We start from the raw sequence: 24,036 nt of genomic DNA on the forward strand, positions 1-24,036 counted from the left end.
GGGGAAAAAATTATTTTAAAGGGCAATTCTAACCACCGTTTTATTCACATTAGTAAAATAAATATATATAGATATATAGTGGTAGTCACTCTCTGATATGATCTGCCAAGTATGGAGCGCAGATTTCATTTTCTGCTTAGCCAGGGAAGAGCTTTCTCCTGTGCTCATTGTCGCCCCCTGCTGACTAATGTCTTGCAATACAGTTCAAACTTTGCATACTGTTGTTTCTCGCACATTCCATTGGGGGACACGGACCATGGGTATAGCCTAGGTCATTACTAGGAGGAGACACTATGCAAATAAAAAAAGAGCTCCTCCTCCCCGGGCTATACCCCCCTTGCTCCACCGGGAGGACCCCAGTCTTGCTTAGTGTCGGATAAGGAGGTGACATTTGGAACCGGGCTCGACCTGCAGCTCCGGCGGCCTACCAGATCCGGGGTCACCTTTCCTGCCCTCTTACCAGATCACTGCCACTCCTTGTGCCAGCTGACTGAAGAGGTGACCCCCGTTGGTGTGGAGCAGAGGGCGAAGACTGCAGGACGCAGATAAGTATACGGCACTCCTGCAGAGCCCCCTTCCCTCCCTCTGTCTCCCGGTGCGACACTTAGGGCCGCTTGGTGGGTGAGTGAAGGGGGAAGGATTGCTGTCTGGGGCAATCGCTCTTACAGAAGTGGCAGCTTCCTCAGCTCTCCCACAGCGGTGCTCTATAGGAGCGGGTTCTCCTACCCTTCCGGCGGCCGCGACTCTAGTATTTTATTATCCTTGATGCAATTTGTGGGCGGAGCCCTATTTCTTCAGCTCCGGCGCTTCCATCTCAGCGCTCTCTACACATGCGGCTGCTCCCGGCTCCACACTTGTCGCTGTAGGATAGTGTTTACTCAGCGTGCTGCAGAAACGGTAGGAGACCCTGACCCCTTGTTCTTTGCAGGGATTGCCGCCATCATGCTGAAACCTGGGGCCCCCCAAAAACCCAAGTCGGCTCCTCAGGCCCCACTGGGGCCATGTAAGGTCTGCTGTTTGCCACTATCGGTCACTGGATCCTGTGACTCTTGCCTTGCCTCTGGACAGGATCATCCTCCCCCAGTCCTCCTTCTGCCCTGTCGGAGCCCGCGGAACCCGCTTGGGCCTCTGCCATTTCTAGGGTGGCCGCTGATTTAGCCCAAATCTCTCGGGCCGCCATGGCCCTCATGGAACGCATGGCGTCCACGGATCCTGTGGCTAACACCAATCTACTTCCAAGTGGTTCCCACAGAGGCCGCTCGGTCGCTAAGAGGCAGCGTACACAGCAGCATCCTCCCTCGGATGATTCTGCTTCCCCTCCTCGCCTGGAGGCCCTGTTCAGACACTTCCCCCCCCAGGGACCATAGATCGGAAGGGGAAAGATCCAGTTCTGACGGGGACACAGAGCTGGAACCCTCGCCCAAACTGTTCACTTTGGTGGCGGCGGTCCGGGATACTTTTGATATCCAGGGGGAATCTCCTTCCGCTGGTAGCCAGGAATTCCCTCTCTTCCACTCTAGGAAACCACAAATGGTTGTATTCCCTATCCATGGCGAATTCGACAAGGTCCTCTCTAAGGCCTGGGACCGCCCTAATCACCGGTTTTCTGCCACGAAGGATACTCTTTATCCATTTCCAGCAGAAAATGTGCAACAGTGGTCTTCTCCTCCTAAGGTTGACCCGCCGGTGGCCAGATCAGCTAAGAATACGGCCATACCTGTCTTGGACGGTTCATCTCTACGGGACTCTGTTGACAGGCGTTTGGATTCTCTGTCCAAAGCCATCTTCACTCTGGCAGGCACAGGCCTGTGGCCCGTTTTCGCCTCGGCCTGGGTATCCAGAGCGCTTTCAGTATGGTTGCAGCGCCACCATCAGGACTTAGCGGAGCAGGATGCCTCTGCGGACACCTTGAACTTTGTCCTCCAGATGTCTCAGGCGACTAAGTTTCTCTGTGAAGCTTCCTTTGATGTTAGCATTCTCTTTGCGTGGGTTTCGGCCCTTTTGGTCACTCAGCGCAGAGAAGTCTGGTTGAAGGTTTGGGACGCTGACGCTTCCTCCAAGCGTTCCCTCTCTAACCTCCCCTTTGCGGGTTCCAGGCTTTTTGGTGCTAAGCTGGACAAGATCCTCTCGGACGCGACGGGGGGTAAGAGTACCAACCTGCCCCAATCTAGATCCAAGCTCACCTTTGGAACTCTGTCCTCCGGTTCTAGGAACCAGTCCTTTCGTCGCTTCTCCTCTTCCAGATCTGCGGCGGCCCCCTTCCCGGGTGGCTCTCAGGACTCCCGCAAGAAGCCTGCCTTTAAGCCCCAGCCTTCCTGGCGGCCACAATCAGCCCGCCCCACGGCTCCCAAGCAGTCCTCCGCCTGAAGGGCGATTGGTGGGGGGCCGATTGCTCCCCTTTCAACAGGTTTGGAGAGCTCACATCCAGGACGCCTTGGCCCTGGAAATTGTAACATCCGGTTACAAAATAGAATTCGCTTCCAGGCCTCCGGAGCGTTTCTTCCCCTCTCGGGTTTGGGGGATCCGGTCCGGGCCTTGGCCCTTTTGCAGGCGGTCTCTTCCCTTTTTGACAGGGGAGTGATTGTTCCAGTCCCCCTGGAGGAGCAACGCGCAGGTTTCTACTCTAACCTATTCGTTGTGCCAAAGAAGGAGGGATCGGTGCGTCCGGTTCTAGACCTGAAGCTGTTAAACAGGTCTCTGCGGGTCCGGAGGTTCCGGATGGAATCCCTCCGCTCCGTTATTGCTTCTCTTCTTCCAGGGGAGTTCCTCGCGTCTGTGGACATCCAAGACGGCTATCTGCATGTCCCTATAGCAGAATCTCACCACAGGTTTCTGCGCTTCGCTATCGGCGGGCAGCATTACCAGTTTGTCGCCCTTTCCTTGGCGCCGCTCTTGGCGCTTCTCCGTACCAGTGGCATATCTCTGTTGCTCTACCTGGACGACATACTGATAAAGGCTCCCTCCCTTCCCCAGGCCAAGAACAGCGTCCGAATCACTGTTCAGACTCGAACAGTTCGGCTGGCTGATCAATGTCCAGAAGTCCTCTCTTCACCCCTCTCAGAGGGTGACCTTCCTAGGGATGGTTCTGGACACCACGGCAGCTCGGATATTCCTTCCGGATTCCAAGTCCTCTCGGATTCAGGAGTCTGTATCTCGCCTACTGCGCTCCCGACGTCTCTCCATCCGGGAGTGCATGAAGGTTTTGGGGCTTATGGTGGCCTCCTTCGAGGCCGTCCTCTTTGCCCAGTTTCACACTCGGCCTCTGCAACGGGCCATCCTGTCCCTTTGGGACAGGACATGGCGAGGTCTGGACTCTCGCGTCCGTCTGCCTCCTCGGGTTCGTGTGGAACTCCATTGGTGGCTGTCCCCTCTAAACCTGACTTCAGGGAGATCCTTCCTTCCGATCTCCTAGACAGTAGTCACCACAGACGCCAGCCTCCTGGGTTGGGGTGGTGTTCTGCAGGCCCGGACGGTTCATGGGCTTTGGTCGGCGGCAGAAACCCGCCTTCCGATCAATGTGCTGGAGGTCAGAGCAATTTTCCTCTCTTTCTCATTGGACTCCTCTCCTAGCAGGTCACCCGGTAAGGGTCTAGTCGAACAATGCCACAGCCGTGGCTTACGTCCACCACCAGGGCGGGACCCGCAGCCGGACGGTGATGCAGGAGGCGGAAAGGATCCTCCAGTGGGCGAGACTCATGTTCCAGTACTGTCGGCAGTGTACATCCCAGGGATCGACAATTGGAAGGCGGACTTTCTCAGCCGCAACACAGTGGATCCGGGAGAGTGGTCTTTAAATCCGGAGGTTTTTGAGGACGTCTGTCGCTGGTGGGGCCGCTTAGACGTCGACCTGATGGCATCCAGGCTCAACAACAAGGTTCCCACGTTCCTGGCCCGTGCTCGGGATCCGGAGGCGTACGGGGTGGATGCGCTGGTGTCTCCGTGGCAAGGCTTCCCCCTCCTTTGTCTTTCCATCCCTGCCTCTACTACCAAAGGTCCTTCGCAAGATCTCGTCGGAAGGGATAACTAACATTCTCATCGCCCCCGATTGGCCTCGCCGTGCCTGGTTCTCGGACGTCACTCGGATGCTGGCAGACGTTCCATGGCCTCTTCCTCTCAGGGAGGACCTACTGTCTCAAGGACCGCTCTTCCACCAGAATTTACGGTCACTATGTTTAATGGCGTGGCTGTTGAGACCGCCATCCTGAAGAAGAGGGGCTTCTCGGACTCTGTTGTGAAGACCATGATCAAGGCCAGAAAACCAGTTTCCTCCCGGATATACTATCGTACCTGGAAGGCCTTTCTTGCCTTTTGTGAGAAGCTAGGCATTTTTCCCCTTTGTTTCTCGGTTCCGGTGGTCCTCTCCTTTCTCCAGTCGGGCCTTACGATGGGAATGTCCCTGAGCTCCCTGAAAGGCCAGGTCTCGGCTCTAGCCATTTTCTTCCAGCGATCCCTGGCTCTGCTCGGTCCAGTGAGGACTTTCCTACAAGGGGTGGCGCATTCGGTCCCTCCGTATGTTCCTCCCCTGCCCCCCTGGGATCTCAATTTGGTTCTGTCTTCCCTCCAGGCGGCTCCCTTTGAGCCTCTGAGGGAGGTTTCTTTGAGTCTTCTCACCTGGAAGGTGGTCGTCTTGGTGCCCATTACCTCGATCAGGAGGGTATCGGAGCTGGCCGCTCTTTCCTCTAGGGAGCCCTTTTTGGTCTTCCACCAGGATAAAGTGGTGCTACGCCCGATCCCTTCACTTTTGCCCAAGGTGGTCTCCGCCTTCCACCTTAATGAGGATATAGTCCTGCCCTCTTTTTGTCCATCCCCGTCGAACCGCAAGGAGCGCGCTCTCCATTCCCTGGACGTTGTCCGTGCTCTGCGAGTGTACCTGTCGGTTACTGCCCCTTTCCGCCTTACGGATGCCCTTTTCGTGATTCCTGAAGGGCCTCGTAAGGGTCTGGTGGCTTCCAAGATCTCGGTGGATTCGATCGGCTATTGCCACGGCCTATCGTCCCCGTGGCAGGGTTCCCCAAGCTGGGGTTACCGCACACTCCACTGGGGGCCTCCTGGGCTAGGCGTCTCAAATTTGTAATACAGCCACCTGGTCGTCCTTACATACCTTTTACAAAGTTTTACCAACTGCACTCTTTGGCATCTGCTGTCCTTGGGCACAAGGTATTGCAGGCAGTGGTTCCTGTTTGACCGCTGGGCGTTCCCCCTGGAGGTGCTGATCTTTTTCCCACCCCATGGACTGCTCTGGGACGTCCCATGGTCTGTGTCCCCCAATGGAATGTGCGAGAAAAGGAGATTTTTTGTGAAACTCACCTGTAAAATCCTTTTCTCGTCTTTTCCATTGGGGGACACAGCTCCCTCCCATTCTTGCCTGTTGCAGGAGGGGTTGGTTTAGTTCTTCGGGACCTTAGGGTTATCGGTCCGATGGTGGTATTCCTTTGTTCTGGTCTCTTTAGTTTTTTTTTGTCTCCTTCTCCTACTGCTTTTGCACGCGCTGGGGTCCTCCCGGTGGAGCATGGGGGTATAGCCCGGGGAGGAGGAGCTCTCTTTTTTATTTGCATAGTGTCTCCTCCTAGTAATGACCTAGGCTATACCCATGGTCTGTGTCCCCCCCAATGGAAAAGATGAGAAAAAGATTTTACAGGTGAGTTTCACAAAAAATCTCCTTTTTTAAGGATAACATATACTGAAGAGTGAGTTCAGAAGTTTGGTCCCTTTTTCAGTTGGTAACTCTCACCTGCCTTTTGAGTTTGCAACGTACCCACAAAATTTGGTCAATTTCTCTTTGGATAAACTGGTTCGGTTCAGGTCATGATAAAATTTAATTTCAGTAGAGCCTCAGGAGGTTTTGGGTATTGTGCCCAAAATGCAGCCTGGTTATGGCAATCTGAAGGCTTCCTCAGGCATGATTGGAGTGGATCTGCTCACCTCTCTCTTTCCTTACCTCCAACTGTTCCTAGGAGGCAGTGACTAATATGCAGAGCTGTTCCTCAAAACTAAGTTTCTCTACACAATAGAGCATTAAAGTGAAAAACAGAGGTAATATAGTACAATCTTTCTAAAATAAATAAAAAAAAAAAAAACTAGAGCCAGCCCTGTACCTCGCATGGATCCAGGCCTCTCCCCATTCATTGCACCAACCGCTCTGCTAGATTTTCTTCAGACTGGCTCCTCGGGGGCATGTCCTTTATCAGGGCACGTGTCCTTTCTGTTTCAGCATTCTCTCAGGACTGCCTTTCCAGGTTCTCCATTTTTTTTTTCAGGGGCTGGAACGGAGGGAATTCAAAATGGTCAGAGAGATGTTTCTTTTTGACAAACAAATGTGACCACCCTGCCAGTCGCTGGCTACAAGATTACTCGGCTCGGCCAGCGATTGACTCAACAATCACATTGCTGTGTCAAGAGGGACCAGGAATTAGAGACTGGCCGGGAAGCATTGGAATGAGCATAGCTGGGGATCCGAGTGGTGAGTATGACTTTTTTTTTTTAAGCAAACCCCCCCCCTCCATTTTTTTTTTACTTTTTAATTATCGGTTGGACAATCACTTTAAGGATCTGGTGAGAGACCACCAAATCGTTAAAGGGATTGGAGGCTGGCCATGCATGCACGTCCACTTTCCTTCACTTTGCGGGCTCCGTCTCGGAGAGAGGTGTAACCCCCTAGAGGTGGGATCCGCACCGATCAGACATTAGGGGCATATCCTGGTGATATGACCTCAATGTATGAGATGGGCTTATGCAACCATTTTGCTTTCATCTGCAGGACTTTTTTTTTCTTTGACCCGCAATCTTTGACGTTTTTTTGTTTACAGACAATTTCTTTTTTTTTTTTTTTGCAATACTAACGCTTCCCCCTTTTTTTTTGGGTTTTAATTATCAGTTGGACAGCCCCTTTAAGGATCCTGCTGAAAGACAACTTCAAACATCTAGCTTTAAGATTTAGCCAAGCATTTTACAGATGCAACCGTTTCTCATTCATCTGCAGGATTTTTTTTTTCAATTTGACCCACAATCTTTTTTTTTTTTTTTTTTTTTTTTACAGCCGAATTATGTCTGAGTTTCCATAAAACCAGAGAATGACATGAGAAGCAGCAAAATATAAAGGCTAATCTTATTTAAAAGTAATGTGTGTTTCTTGAGTGGAAGCCCAGATACGCTCAGCTGGGACCATTGCTTTTTTTTTTCTTCTCTACAGAGGAGTTTAAATTTTTTTAAACTTTTTTTTTTTTTTTTTTTGCCAGAGCTAAATACTCTTGTGGCTGCGTTTAATAAAGAAACAAGTCTTAGGTAAAAGGATATGATTTTTTATGACATAAAGAATGCAAATAACTTTCAGCCTCCTTGCCTTAGACCAGGTTTCGGGCTGATGTGATGGGGTTTAATAGTGACTTATAACCTGTGTTGACAATGTGCAGGCCTCCACAACGTCATTTAACTCATTTATTATGCTTGCTGTAAAAACAAAGAAATGGGCAAATAAATATATGGAAAGTTCATTGTTTGTCAGGGGCTCCCGAGCCAAAAGTTTTCGGTGACCTTTTAAAATACGGTCCCCTGCTAGTACTAAAACGTCTGTCACTCAGCGTACACGCTCGCGTAATTTGCCCTCTTCACCCAAGCGGGCCTTGTTTTTCTCTCTTTCAGCTGCTTGTATGAATTTCCAATCGGCTGAAGCTGAATTTACGGAAAAAAAATAAATAAAAATTAAAATTTTTGCTTTTTTTTTTTTTTGCCTAGAAAGATAACAGTATATTGCAGGCTGACAATCACAGTGCGCAGGATTATTAATGGTTATACCTACTGATGTCCTTTCAGCGCTGAGCCGGGCCTGCGCTTACTCAGTCTTAATTAGATTCGGTGAGTGAAGAGCGGTCAAGTGATGCAAGGGGTCGTCCAAGGAGCTTCGCTTTATCGGAGGTGGATAGCCATTGATCATCGAGGGCTCCCCTCGACCGTGTCTAAACCTCTAATTCACCATCTACTTAATGAGTTGTTTTGGCTTAAGAGGCTCAGTCGCTTGACAGCGTCGATCTCCGCTAACAATGCTGAGCAGGTGGTTTTAATAAAAAGATTTTGTGGGATTTTTTTGGGGGGGAGCGGAGGGGCAGTTACTTAAGACAGAGCTGCAGACACAAGTTGAGGCCTTTAAAATAGGTCTGAGATCAGTGGACGGTAAGCTAACTCATCCACTCTCTCATTAGGCAAGAGTTCTGGGAGTTCACTCTGTTCTGGTTCTCTGATTGTCTGGAAGGTTTAACTCTTTAATTTCTTAATATAGCTTTAAATCTCTTACGTAATTCCTGCTGCCTGAAGGTGCCACCAGGTGGAGCTCAGGAGCTTACTGCGTACTGGTTATATATTAAATTCAATCATAAAGCAGTATGCAGTAAGCTCCCCCTAGTGGCGACTCTGAGCAGCCAGAATTTAAAGTCTAGTCAGAAGATTTGGAACTAAGCTCCGTATAGTCAGTGCAGAATTGTGGACCTATTTAGGTAGAGAAATATGTTCAGGAGCTGACATTCCTTTTAAGTATCCATAGTGTTTTCAAGGATGCTTTATACCAGCACGTGGAGTCACTCTGTGTTCCACTTCCACCCAATGCCTCTATGAGCCCACTACCCCCACGTGGCTACTAGAGGAGAGTACTCCATATTCCTCTTTATAAAATCAGATGAAATCTTGCATCGTTGTAATCTATTAGGGCTTCATGTCTGGTCTTGGCTCTTGGGTAGCTCCTCCGTCAGTTTCCTAATCTTGTGTCCTAGGTGCATGAGCTGAGGACTTGTCACCTAATAGATCATGTCATCAGATGAGGAGGCCATGCTTCCCCATCCTGTCTGCTACATCGTCATCCTATAACCTCATCCCCTCCGAGGCTCTAATACTTTTTACTGGATGCAAAGTCCACAATTGATGGGACGACTTGGGAAACGTCTTCTCGTTCTTGATCTTATTTGCTGACTTCACAGATAATTTCCCATCTTCCAGCTGGTTATATAGATGTAGCAAAACTGAATTTGTCATTTAACCCCCCCCCCCCTTTTGTTTCTGCACATGCCTCAGCTGCTGCAGAACATCACTTTGAAGTAAAAGCCGGACCTTCATTGTAGTCATTGGACAAATAACATGAGTTACTTCCACTTCAAAATGAGGTTCTACCAGTCGTCTGTCCCCCATAGAACCAACCACAGCCCTAATGCTGCAGTAAATACCTTCCACATGTTCCCCACCATCATTGTCCCCCCGCAGCAGGACTTTCTCGTATAACTGGCACCCGTCAGAAAAGAGATAAGTGGCGCCTAAAGTCCTAAGTGGAAGGTGCGTTGCATCTACTAATCATTCCCTCCAAAGTTCTAATTTGAGGTACGCTAGTAGCCCTCCTGGTCGTGATGTAGATGGGCCTATAGACTTATTTGATTCAAAAGGTGAATGAGTCTAAAAGTAGTCTTTAAGGGCACCTGGCAGTAGGATCAACCCTATTAAAAGAGACGCGTTACCTGCTCTGGTTGATCCTGCTGAACAAAACACCTTTATGCAGAAAACACATAAATGCCACGCCACTTGTGATTAACCTCTGTTTTCTCTGGAGCAGTGTGGCAGATTGTAGCCATCCAGGTGTCATTTTGATCAGCAGAATCAACGCCATGCCTGGTTTAATTGGGTTGATCCTGCTGATGGGTCCTGTTTAAGATTTGCCCTGGATCTGACCTATGATCTCATGGGGCTGTTTTCCCCTGTAACTGGGGCGTCTTTGGATGCAGACTTTAGAAAGTGTCAATGTCGCCAGAGGTCTTTTATGACCTCCTGGGGGTCAGATGGTGTGCAAAAATATACTGCATATATGAGTGAAAAACTTTTAGATAGAATTCACCAACCAAAACAGTCATAGGACACTGTACATATTATATTAAAACGACCAACACAAATTAGAAAACCCATTTTAAGAATTTATTTCGGTGCCAATTTCCTACACTTATTTTTCTCTTAAATTTTTTTTTGTATTTTTCCCCAAATAAAATAAATAAATCTACTAAAATATTAACAAGCTTCCCTATATGTTCCATAAAAAAAACAAAAAACATTGCAGTAATTATCTTGGTAGCCCAATAAATAAATAAATAAGAAACAAAAGTTTGGCCCATTAAGCCACCGCACGCGCTAAATCACACAAAAAAAGTGTCTGGTTATTTAAAGGTTAAAGTTCATGATTTGCTGATACAAATGTATCCACTTTTAGTAAATAAATGACATTAAAATGTATCAGTTTTCCTATAAAAAAAGCAAGTATTAAGTCTCAGTCACTGATGGGACAATTTGTAATCCAGTTTTGATAATGGATCAGCGGCTCATCTCCCGGGGTCACCGCTTCTCCTTCACTTTCTCCTTGATGAAGGCAGACGCCCGGGAACATTCTTCTTGATTTTGGACTTTCACATGACTAATAAATGTCCTTGTTCTGACAAGTGAGACGTGAAGCAGAAGATTGAGCGCTGCGCGGCCAAGACGTTCCTTGCGAGGGTCACACATGCGATCCCGCTGGCCGCCGTTCAACGCCGAACATCTGATACTACACAACGTTCATTATTCATAACCCAGGGTTACAGGGAGAGGAAACGCAGGATGGTCACTGGAGTAGAGGGCTTGTCATACACACATAAAGCAGATATATGAGCAGATGGCCGATGAGTTTATGCTGATGACATTTCTGCAATATTCACCTTCACAGCAGTCTCCTCCGTGTAGTGGAAGTTGACCCTTTGACCAGCAATACACCTAACAGCTCCCACAATGCACTGCGGTTTGGTAGCGGCAAAGCAGCAGATTTTTGGGAAGGCATCTTTGGGTGTGACTGGAGTATAAGACCTGATATCACTTGCAATGCAAGATCATTGAATAAGCAAAGTATTTGCAAAGCTTATGGTAGTTTATGAAAAACGGTCGACCACATAAGTGATCCGCGAGACATTTCACCCATCGGTCGGCGCTGCCGAGATCTACTGACTGTTTCACACTTGCGTTGTGGCTTTCCGGTTTTGAGATCCAGCAGAGGATCCCAAAACAGATCAGTTTTGTCCCCATTCATTGTCAATAGAGACGAAACTGATCAGGACGTGTTCCGTTCCGTTTTGTTGCTGCAAGCTGTGATTTTGTGTCCGGTCTGCAAAACGGAACAAACCAGATCCAGCACGAAAATCAATGCAAGGCTACTTTCACACTTGCGTTGTTTTCTGGTATTGAGATACGCCAGAGGATCTCAAAACCGTGGGAAAAAAACGTTTTCCGTTTAGTTCTCATGCATTCTGAATGGAAAGAGATCCGTTCAGGATGCATCAGGATGTCTTCCATTCCCGGACACAAAACCGCTGCAATCTGCGGTTTTCTGTCAGGTCATAAAAACAGAAAAAAAATGCCTCCGGCACTGAAAGCAATGTAAGTCAATGGTGACAGATCTATTTTTTATGGAGCCTAAAAAAAAACGGATTTGTCATCCATTGTCTTTGCCGTTTTGATTTCACACAAACGCATCCTAACAGAACGGATGCATCCTGAAATGCAAAATCAATCTTCTGCCAGATCTCAAAACCGGAAAACCACAACGCAAGTATGAAATGGGCCTTAGTAAGAAAGGAGGCAGGTAGAAAAGAGTAACATATAACTTGAAGGGTCAGACCAGCCATTGTCTCCGCCAGAGGAGGATCTGTCACTAATGGCTTCCTCCTCACCACTGCACGACACACTGGCATTAAACCAGTAGACGCTAGGGTCTAGGGATACAAAACGTTTGGACACCAGGGATATGGACACATGACCAGTGGACATGGACTGGCTTTACTAAAAGTCTGAACACCAGGGACTGCAGTGCAAATCTACTGGTCACCATGACCTGGGGAATTAAGCCATTGGACACCAGGGACTGCATTACTGAACTACTGGACACCAGGGACTGCATTACTGAACTACTAGACACCAGGGACTGCATTACTGAACTACTGGACACCAGGGACTGCATTACTGAACTACTAGACACCAGGGACTGCAGTACTGAACTACTGAACACCAGGGACTGCATTACTGAACACCAGGGACTGCATTACTGAACTACTGGACACCAGGGACTGCATTACTGAACTACTAGACACCAGGGACTGCAGTACTGAACTACTAGACACCAGGGACTGCAGTACTGAACTACTGAACACCAGGGACTGCATTACTGAACTACTGGACACCAGGGACTGCATTACTGAACTACTGGACACCAGGGACTGCAGTACTGAACTACTAGACACCAGGGACTGCATTACTGAACTACTGGACACCAGGGACTGCAGTACTGAACTACCGGACACCAGAGACTGCAGTACTGAACTACTGGACACCAGGGACTGCAGTACTGAAATACTGGACACCAGGGACTGCAGTACTGAACTACTGGACACCAGGGACTGCAGTACTGAACTACCGAACACCAGGGACTGCAGTACTGAACTACCGGACACCAGGGACTGCATTACTGAACTACTGAACACCAGGGACAGCATTACTGGACACCAGGGACTGCAGTACTGAACACCAGGGACTGCAGTACTGAACTACTGGACACCAGGGACTGCAGTACTGAACTACTGGACACCAGGGACTGCAGTACTGAACTACTGAACACCAGGAACTGCAGTACTGAACTACTAGACACCAGGGACTGCCGTACTGAACTACTGGACACCAGGGACTGCAGTACTGAACACCAGGGACTGCAGTACTGAACTAATTACTGGAAACCAGGGACTGCAGTACTGAACTACTAGACACCAGGGACTGCAGTAATGAACTACTAGACACCAGGGACTGCAGTACTGAACTACTAGACACCAGGGACTGCAGTACTGAACTACTAGACACCAGGGACTGCAGTACTGAACTACTGGGCACCAGGGACTGCAGTACTAAACTACTGACACCAGGGACTGCAGTACTGAACTACTAGACACCAGGGACTGCAGTACTGAACTACTGGGCACCAGGGACTGCAGTACTGAACTACTAGACACCAGGGACTGCAGTACTGAACTAATTACTGGACACCAGGGACTGCAGTACTGAACTACTAGACACCAGGGACTGCAGTACTGGACACCAGGGACTGCAGTACTGAACTACTGGACACCAGGGACTGCAGTACTGAACTACTAGACACCAGGGACTGCAGGACTAAACTACTGGGCACGAGCGACTGCAGTACTGAACTACTGGACACCAGGGACTGCAGTACTGAACTACTGGACACCAGGGACTGCAGTACTGAACTACTGGACACCAGGGACTGCAGTACTGAACTACTGGACACCAGGGACTGCAGTACTGAACTACTGGACACCAGGGACTGCAGTACTGAACTACTGGACACCAGGCACTGCAGTACTGAACTACTAGACACCAGGGACTGCAGTACTGAACTACTGGACACCAGGGACTGCAGTACTGAACTACTAGACACCAGGGACTGCAGGACTAAACGACTGGGCACGATCGACTGCAGTACTGAACTACTGGACACCAGGGACTGCATTACTGAACTACTGGACACCAGGGACTGCAGTACTGAACTACTGGACACCAGGAACTGCAGTACTGAACTACTGAACACCAAGGACTGCATTACTGAACTACTGGACACCAGGGACTGCAGTACTGAACTACTGGACACCAGGGACTGCAGTACTGAACTACTGAACACCAAGGACTGCAGTACTAAACGACTGGACACCAAGGACTGCAGTACTGAACTACTGGACACCAGGGACTGCAGTACTGAACTACTGGACACCAGGGACTGCAGTACTGAACTACTGAACACCAAGGACTGCAGTACTAAACGACTGGACACCAAGGACTGCAGTACTGAACTACTGGACACCAGGGACTGCAGTACTGAACTAATTACTGGACACCAGGGACTGCAGTACTGGACACCAGGGACTGCAGTACTGAACTACTGGACACCAGGGACTGCAGTACTGAACTAATTACTGGACACCAGGGACTGCAGTACTGGACACCAGGGACTGCAGTACTGAACTACTGGACACCAGGGACTGCAGTACTGAACTACTAGACACCAGGGACTGCAGGACTAAACTACTGGGCACGAGCGACTGCAGTACTGAACTACTGGACACCAGGGACTGCAGTACTGAACTACTGGACACCAGGGACTGCAGTACTGAACTACTGGACACCAGGGACTGCAGTACTGAACTACTGGACACCAGGGACTGCAGTACTGAACTACTGAACACCAAGGACTGCATTACTGAACTACTGGACACCAGGGACTGCAGTACTGAACTACTGGACACCAGGGACTGCAGTACTGAACTACTGGACACCAGGCACTGCAGTACTGAACTACTAGACACCAGGGACTGCAGTACTGAACTACTGGACACCAGGGACTGCAGTACTGAACTACTAGACACCAGGGACTGCAGGACTAAACGACTGGGCACGATCGACTGCAGTACTGAACTACTGGACACCAGGGACTGCATTACTGAACTACTGGACACCAGGGACTGCAGTACTGAACTACTGGACACCAGGAACTGCAGTACTGAACTACTGAACACCAAGGACTGCATTACTGAACTACTGGACACCAGGGACTGCAGTACTGAACTACTGGACACCAGGGACTGCAGTACTGAACTACTGAACACCAAGGACTGCAGTACTAAACGACTGGACACCAAGGACTGCAGTACTGAACTACTGGACACCAGGGACTGCAGTACTGAACTACTGGACACCAAGGACTGCAGTACTGAACTACTGGACACCAGGGACTGCAGTACTGAACTACTGAACACCAAGGACTGCAGTACTAAACGACTGGACACCAAGGACTGCAGTACTGAACTACTGGACACCAGGGACTGCAGTACTGAACTAATTACTGGACACCAGGGACTGCAGTACTGGACACCAGGGACTGCAGTACTGAACTACTGGACACCAGGGACTGCAGTACTGAACTAATTACTGGACACCAGGGACTGCAGTACTGGACACCAGGGACTGCAGTACTGAACTACTGGACACCAGGGACTGCAGTACTGAACTACTAGACACCAGGGACTGCAGGACTAAACTACTGGGCACGAGCGACTGCAGTACTGAACTACTGGACACCAGGGACTGCAGTACTGAACTACTGGACACCAGGGACTGCAGTACTGAACTACTGGACACCAGGGACTGCAGTACTGAACTACTGGACACCAGGGACTGCAGTACTGAACTACTGAACACCAAGGACTGCATTACTGAACTACTGGACACCAGGGACTGCAGTACTGAACTACTGGACACCAGGGACTGCAGTACTGAACTACTGGACACCAGGCACTGCAGTACTGAACTACTAGACACCAGGGACTGCAGTACTGAACTACTGGACACCAGGGACTGCAGTACTGAACTACTAGACACCAGGGACTGCAGGACTAAACGACTGGGCACGATCGACTGCAGTACTGAACTACTGGACACCAGGGACTGCATTACTGAACTACTGGACACCAGGGACTGCAGTACTGAACTACTGGACACCAGGAACTGCAGTACTGAACTACTGAACACCAAGGACTGCATTACTGAACTACTGGACACCAGGGACTGCAGTACTGAACTACTGGACACCAGGGACTGCAGTACTGAACTACTGAACACCAAGGACTGCAGTACTAAACGACTGGACACCAAGGACTGCAGTACTGAACTACTGGACACCACGGACTGCAGTACTGAACTACTGGACACCAGGGACTGCAGTACTGAACTACTGGACACCAGGGACTGCAGTACTGAACTACTGAACACCAAGGACTGCAGTACTAAACGACTGGACACCAAGGACTGCAGTACTGAACTACTGGACACCAGGGACTGCAGTACTGAACTAATTACTGGACACCAGGGACTGCAGTACTGGACACCAGGGACTGCAGTACTGAACTACTGGACACCAGGGACTGCAGTACTGAACTAATCACTGGACACCAGGGACTGCAGTACTGGACACCAGGGACTGCAGTACTGAACTACTGGACACCAGGGACTGCAGTACTGAACTACTAGACACCAGGGACTGCAGGACTAAACTACTGGGCACGAGCGACTGCAGTACTGAACTACTGGACACCAGGGACTGCAGTACTGAACTACTGGACACCAGGGACTGCAGTACTGAACTACTGGACACCAGGGACTGCAGTACTGAACTACTGGACACCAGGGACTGCAGTACTGAACTACTGGACACCAGGGACTGCAGTACTGAACTACTGGACACCAGGGACTGCAGTACTGAACTACTGGACACCAGGCACTGCAGTACTGAACTACTAGACACCAGGGACTGCAGTACTGAACTACTGGACACCAGGGACTGCAGTACTGAACTACTAGACACCAGGGACTGCAGGACTAAACGACTGGGCACGATCGACTGCAGTACTGAACCACTGGACACCAGGGACTGCATTACTGAACTACTGGACACCAGGGACTGCAGTACTGAACTACTGGACACCAGGGACTGCAGTACTGAACTACTGAACACCAAGGACTGCATTACTGAACTACTGGACACCAGGGACTGCAGTACTGAACTACTGGACACCAGGGACTGCAGTACTGAACTACTGGACACCAGGCACTGCAGTACTGAACTACTGGACACCAGGGACTGCAGTACTGGACACCAGGCACTGCAGTACTGAACTACTAGACACCAGGGACTGCAGTACTGAACTACTGGACACCAGGGACTGCAGTACTGAACTACTAGACACCAGGGACTGCAGGACTAAACGACTGGGCACGATCGACTGCAGTACTGAACTACTGGACACCAGGGACTGCATTACTGAACTACTGGACACCAGGGACTGCAGTACTGAACTACTGGACACCAGGGACTGCAGTACTGAACTACTGAACACCAAGGACTGCATTACTGAACTACTGGACACCAGGGACTGCAGTACTGAACTACTGGACACCAGGGACTGCAGTACTGAACTACTGAACACCAAGGACTGCAGTACTAAACGACTGGACACCAAGGACTGCAGTACTGAACTACTGGACACCAGGGACTGCAGTACTGAACTAATTACTGGACACCAGGGACTGCAGTACTGAACTACTAGACACCAGGGACCAGAACACTGAGCTGTCAGACACCAACACGAGGGTATTGAACAGAACACCAGGGACAATTGGATATCATGTTCTTCCTTTGGGCGCCAGGAACTGGGACTCTACATCACTGGGAAATAAATCGTAATAGCTCTTAGGGCTCTAAGCCTCTTTTGATCAGGAGAAAGACGACATCCACAACAGGGGAGACAAATGGTGACTCAATCCCCATTATACATAGTACATATTACATAATACTAGAGTACAAGTGCATATAACCATCTCAAACAATAAACAGAGTCTATTTACCCATTATGTGCTTCCTCTGGGATGGCGCGTTTCAGCGGACCTTCGTCTGGGTATGTATGGATTGTCATTTGTAAATTGTGTTAATAAATTATACTTGCGGCCTGGCAATCTTTATTGGCGTATAGTTATATACATTTGTTGCCATAGTCATGAGTGGATTGTGTCATGCATGGTATTGATGCGTATGGATGGTTGTTTCATTCATCCATTTATTGTTGATTTAGGGTTTACAAAAGTTTTTGGGGTATACTCTTTTTTATCAGGGACTGGCACTAACATTCCTAACAATAAACCTCTAGGCACCAGGCATTGGGAACTAAACCACTAGGCGATAGACCAATGGACATCAGAGATGTGAGAGCTAAACTATTCAACCCTAGGAATAGGGGCACTATACGCCTGGACATCAATGTCCCGGGGTCTAAGCCTGTGCTCCCCCAGAACAGACGCCCAGGCTAGGACTACACCAATGGGACTAAGTCAAGCTTTGCTTTAGACAGACCGGGTCTGGGGATGGTGCAAGACACAGGGATCATAAGAGAGAACCCTGCACCCTGCATAACGCAATGTGTCAAAGCTTCTTTAACAGAGCTGCAGCTGAATCCCAATGTAACTTTATCCAATATATGGCCATGGTTTAGTAAAGCAGTTTTGGGATTAGTTGGGTCCTTTACAGAGGGAAGGGGGTCAGTCCCATCAGAGTTTCTGATTATTTCGAAACACTTCAACCTGCAGTTTCCATTCATCTCTGTCCCTTGTTTGTTTTCTTACATAAACCCCATAAATTATTCCACCAGGTTTCCACGGTCGTCCCCCTCCGGCCCCCCTCACCTATTTGTTTTCCTTTTACATGTGTCCCATCAGATCACAGATTTGCGCACATACGATCCATGCTCCCTCCATGAAATCATACACCGGTGACTCATGCATTCGGGATTAGCTATCTTGCACATGGTATAAACAGCTACTAAATAAAACCCAGGGAAAGGATATTGCCTTTTTAAATAAATCCTGACAGCTGCAGAATATTCTGCACAGATGCAACGCTTAATATGCTGTTCACATTCATTTCTGAGGAGCCCGGACTCGTCCCCCCCCCCCCCCCCCCCCCCGCCCTGCGCGTCATATCGGTGGACTATATACATATGACATTAAAAGTGACATTCCAACCTTGAACCCCTGTTCTATCTCATTAAGTTCAAAATTCCGTTCTGAATAATATCTTAATATACGCGGTATCTTTATGGCGGTCAGAGCCTTGTTTTCCTGACTCAGAGCTCCAAATCCCCTGCGTAGCCATAGTGTTACATGATAAAAATCCTGGCTGCCTGCAGCCACCACTAGAGGGAGCCTAATGGATACTGCTTATACATTGAACTCAATTATAAAATAGTATGCAGTCAGCTCCTGAGCTCCCTCTAGTGGTGACTGCAGGCAGACAGAATATTAGCAGGTGACCCTTTATCTATGCAGGGGATTTGGAGCTCTGTATCGGAAAAACAGAACTCTAATGATATGATGAGAAAAGGTGGAGATTCACTTTAAAGGTTTGCAGGTGCCATAGAGATATTAGCATCTTAGGAAATATTTCATCTCATAATATCACTGACTTGCCGTACCCTATAGAATCCTATCTAATGGGGACAATGTCTCACTTTGGAGATGACTGGTGATGTATCGCGTATCGTACATAATTCTGCGCCAAATTATACCTCATACTTCCTATATTCCCTCCCTTTTAAATCTCTATACCTTAAAGGGGTTCTCTACTTTGGACAATCCCTTGTTAGAAGGGTTCTTTAACAAAGTGTCCCCCTGCGATTTTCTGTAACCTTGTGGGGGAGGCAACTCCCAGGCAATGTGAAATGCAAAGCATGACTAATTTACGATTTTTAAAAAGAAAAATTAAAGAAATATGTAAAAAAAAAAACTTCCTCCATCTCATGCTCTTTATCAGACTATGTCAGATAGTGAAACAGGTGCTTCATCCTGCACACGCCATTTCTCAGTGTATTCAGATAACTGGCATAAATACATTGATAAATCAGCTTTTCTTCACACAATATATTATAAAACTGCCTGCAGCCACCAGTAGGGGGAGCTCAGTGCATAGGAATTTTTACAGTTGCCGTTGATATTAATAGAAGCTGCAAACAATCTTTTTGCACTGAGCTCCCCCTGGTGGTGAATTATGAAAATTGCAGTCAATCTATGTCTCGTGGTCTGCTTCCACAGTAGGTACACCAGTGTTTTTGCGGCTTTACAACACTCTTGCCACTTTTAAAAGAGAAGGTGTGGTTAACTAGGCATGTGGGTACACAACAAAGTGCCATCTTTGGCGTAAATTGAGGATCCGCAAAATATGGATGCGGTCCTTGAGCCATCCACATTTTATTTGCAGACTCGTTGTTTTTAATGGGTCTGTGGTCCGCATCCGTGTACTTTCCACATCCGTTAGTTTCTTTCTGATAAAGAAAAAAGATAGAATCAGTCCTGTACTTTTCCACAAAATGCGGACCGCGGCAGTTTTTGCGGCTCGTATGCGAACCCATTGACTTCAATGGGGCCGCAAAAGATGCGGACAGCACTCCGTGTGCTGTCCGCATCCGTTGCTCCGTTCCGTGGCCCCGCAAAAAAAAATAGAACATGTCCTATTCTTGTCCGTTTTGCGGACAAGAATAGGCCTTTCTACAATGGGCTGCCCGTTCCGTTCCGCAAATTGCGGAAGGCACACGGAACGGTCGTGTGCATGAGGCCTTTGCGTGATTTCTCTCTTCTTTTCTGTTCTGTGAGCTCCGGAGCTGAAAACAAACATAATGGGAAGTAATGGAAAGATATCACAGCAGCACAGTACTGGTAGATTTCACAGATGCTTCTTAGTGAAATGCATCTAGCTGTGCAGCTGAAACACGGAATAACATGGCTGAAACAGACTTTATGGAAGCCCAAAAATACATATTCCTTCACAGTTATGATTGTATAAAGAAGCACAGCCATTATGCAAACTTTTTTTGAAAACTCAGGTACGCTTTAAGCTTGTTTAAAAAAAAAAAAAAACCTCATGTGAATTCTGATACTGTAACCAGCCGTGCGCCTTTGTGTCCATCATATGACAAGCTGTATTCTTATGCACTGAAAGTAAACAAAGAACGACAGCAAGCAGAGATCTTGAAAACCACGAGGAACATTCTTACTTTCCGTGATACAATGAATGAATATAGACGTGATGGATGGAAACCTGAGCAGGCTCTTGACGTGCCGTGCATTGCATTGGTTCCCTTGAAATGTTGCTTGATGGGATCAGACACTTGTGACATAAAGCAAGCACCGGGGGGGGGTGAGGACTTGCGCACAGGCATTGGCTTGTTTTAGCATTCGCAGGGTGACGGCAGAGCCGCCTTGACCTGTGCAGCTATTGACAGGACCTGTTTGTTTTCTAACACCCACAGGTTTGATTTTTGCCGCCAGCCCCCCCGCCCCCCCCTTCCCCAAAACAGACAGACGACGAGTTGTTTATGTGTCTCATAAAGACGAGGAAAATGTCGCGCAGCGTTTGTGGACGGTTAAACGGAGGAAGGGAAATGAACGGGGAGAGATTAACACTGCGGAATTATAGGATTAAATGTAACATTCCACACGATACAAAAGTGATACATTATTACAGGGAATTTTAACACTCGAATGACCATGGTATTTTTGACCTTAGCGATCAGACAGTGAACCTATCATTTGTTTTACACTTTTGGCTCAACTGACATTTTCTCCCCTTCCTTTTACTGATCGATGGTGGTCTCAGCACCCGGACCCCCACCGATTAAAACTTCTGACAGGTCGACTATGGTATCAAAAGATTTTTTTTAAATGACAGGTACTTTTAATCAGCAGTTTTTCCAGAAAAATTCCTTGACCAATCACCTGACTACTGACTAACGCTTCCTCTATTATATACACAGCTTTCGTTGTCACTGACAGTCGGTACCCGGCCGGCTGCATTATCAGCAAAAGTGCCGCACTGCAAAGTATGGCGCGTCAGCATAATAGCTCCAGTCGTAGTAAAATCAAAGGGATATTTCCAGAGGCTTACATAGAGATCAGGGGTAAAACAGTGCCCCCTTCTGGTGCCCTTTAACACACCTACACAGTAGAGTGCCAATATTCTGACCAGCAGCTAATATCCGTGTGCAGCACAGAGAACAGCAAAGGGGTCCGGAGTGACTCCATAAGGTCCTGGTAGGTGGTCACAGGTATCTGACTGCAGTGCACCCACAGCTGCTGGAGGGCGCATGGGGGAGGATCCATAGAGCGAACACGACCATCGGGGTGGTCCCACAGACGGTCAATTGGGTTTAAGTCTAGGGAATTAGGAGGCCAGGGTAGTACTTGGAAGTCTTGGTCCCGCTCTTCCAACCAATGTCAGACATTTCTATCTTTGTGACATGTCTCATTGTCTTGCTGGAAGATCCCATCTGCCCTGGGGGAGACAATCAGCATGTAGGGGTGTACGTGATCTGCAGGGATGGGTTCATACCCAAATCAGTTAGCGTTCCTTCCACATGGATGAGTGGCCCAGAGAATGCCAGGAAAACCTCCCCCAGACCATAATGCTGTCCCCACCGGCTTGTGTTCTTCCAGCAATGGCTGCAGGGTGTTCATCGATTCCATGGAGCAGAAAACATGTCTCATCGGAGAAGACAACCCTTTACCAATCAGCGGAGGTCCGATTCTTATACTACAGCAAAAATTGAAGCCTTTTCTGACGATGCAACTTCATTATCAGAGGAGCAGTGACCGTCCGTCTGCCCCGGGGCCCCATACCCAGTAGGTTCTCTGAAATGTTGTGTTAGACTCATGTCTGGTCGCCCCCATTTTATTTTGTCGGTGAGCTGCTCCTCTGTAGGGTGTCCTCCGCCCTCACCACAGCAGCGGAGAACAGTTCACACTGCGCAGGTTCAGAAATACTGACACCAGCGAGCCAGCTCAGCACACCTTATATACCCACCGAGCCAGCTCACCACACCTTATATTCCCACCGAGCCAGCTCACCACACCTTATATACCCACCAAGCCAGCTCACCACACCTTATATACCCACCGAGCCAGCTCACCACACATATACCCAGCGAACCAGCTCACCACACCTTATATACCCAGCGAGCAAGCTCACCACACCTTATATACCCAGCGAGCCACACCTTATATACCCACCGAGCCTGCTCACCACACCTTATATACCCAGCGAGCCAGCTCACCACACCTTATATACCCACCGAGCCAGCTCACCACACCTTATATACCCACCGTGCCAGCTCAGCACACCTTATATACCCACCGAGCCAGCTCACCACACCTTATATACCCACCGAGCCAGCTCACCACACATATACCCAGCGAGCCAGATCACCACACCTTATATACCAACCAAGCCAGCTCACCACACATATACCCAGCGAGCCAGACCTTATATGCCCAGCAAGCCAGCTCACCACATCTTATATACCCACCGAGCCAGCTCACCACACCTTATATACCCACCAAGCCAGCTCACCACACCTTATATACTCACCAAGCCAGCTCAGCACACCTTATATACCCAGCGAGCCAGCTCACCACACCTTATATACCCACCGAGCCAGCTCACCACACCTTATATACCCATCGAGCCAGCTCACCACACCTTATATACCCACCAAGCCAGCTCACCACACCTTATATACCCACCAAGCCAGCTCAGCACACCTTATATACCCACCGAGCCAGCTCAGCACACCTTATATACCCACTGAGCCAGCTCACCACACCTTATATATCCAGCAAGCCAGCTCACCACACCTTATATACCCAGCGAGCCAGCTCAGCACACCTTATATACCCACTGAGCCAGCTCACCACACCTTATATACCCAGCGAGCCAGCTCAGCACACCTTATATACCCACGGAGCCAGCTCACCACACCTTATATATCCAGCTCACCACACCTTATATACCCAGCAAGCCAGCTCACCACACCTTATATACCCACCGAGCCAGCTCACCACACCTTATATACCCACCAAGCCAGCTCACCACACCTTATATACCCACCGAGCCAGCTCAGCACACCTTATATACCCACCAAGCCAGCTCACCACACCTTATATACACACCGAGCCAGCTCACCACACCTTATATACCCACCGAGCCAGCTCACCACACCTTATATACCCACGAGCCAGCTCACAGCACCTTATATACCCACCGAGCCAGCTCACCACACCTAATATACCCACTAAGCCAGCTCAGCACACCTTATATACCCACCGAGCCAGCTCACCACACCTTATATACCCAGCGAGCCAGCTCACCACACCTTATATACCCAGCGAGCCAGCTCAGCACACCTTATATACCCAGCGAGCCAGCTCAGCACACCTTATATACCCAGCGAGCCAGCTCAGTACACAGGACTTTTTTCATGAGCTATGCGCTGCTGGCATGGAAAGTAGGTAGTGGTCACAATAATGGGACTCGACTGTGTATAAATACCAGGGGCA

This window comes from Bufo bufo, chromosome 11 (genome assembly GCF_905171765.1).
Source record: "Bufo bufo chromosome 11, aBufBuf1.1, whole genome shotgun sequence".
Lineage (NCBI taxonomy): Eukaryota > Metazoa > Chordata > Amphibia > Anura > Bufonidae > Bufo > Bufo bufo.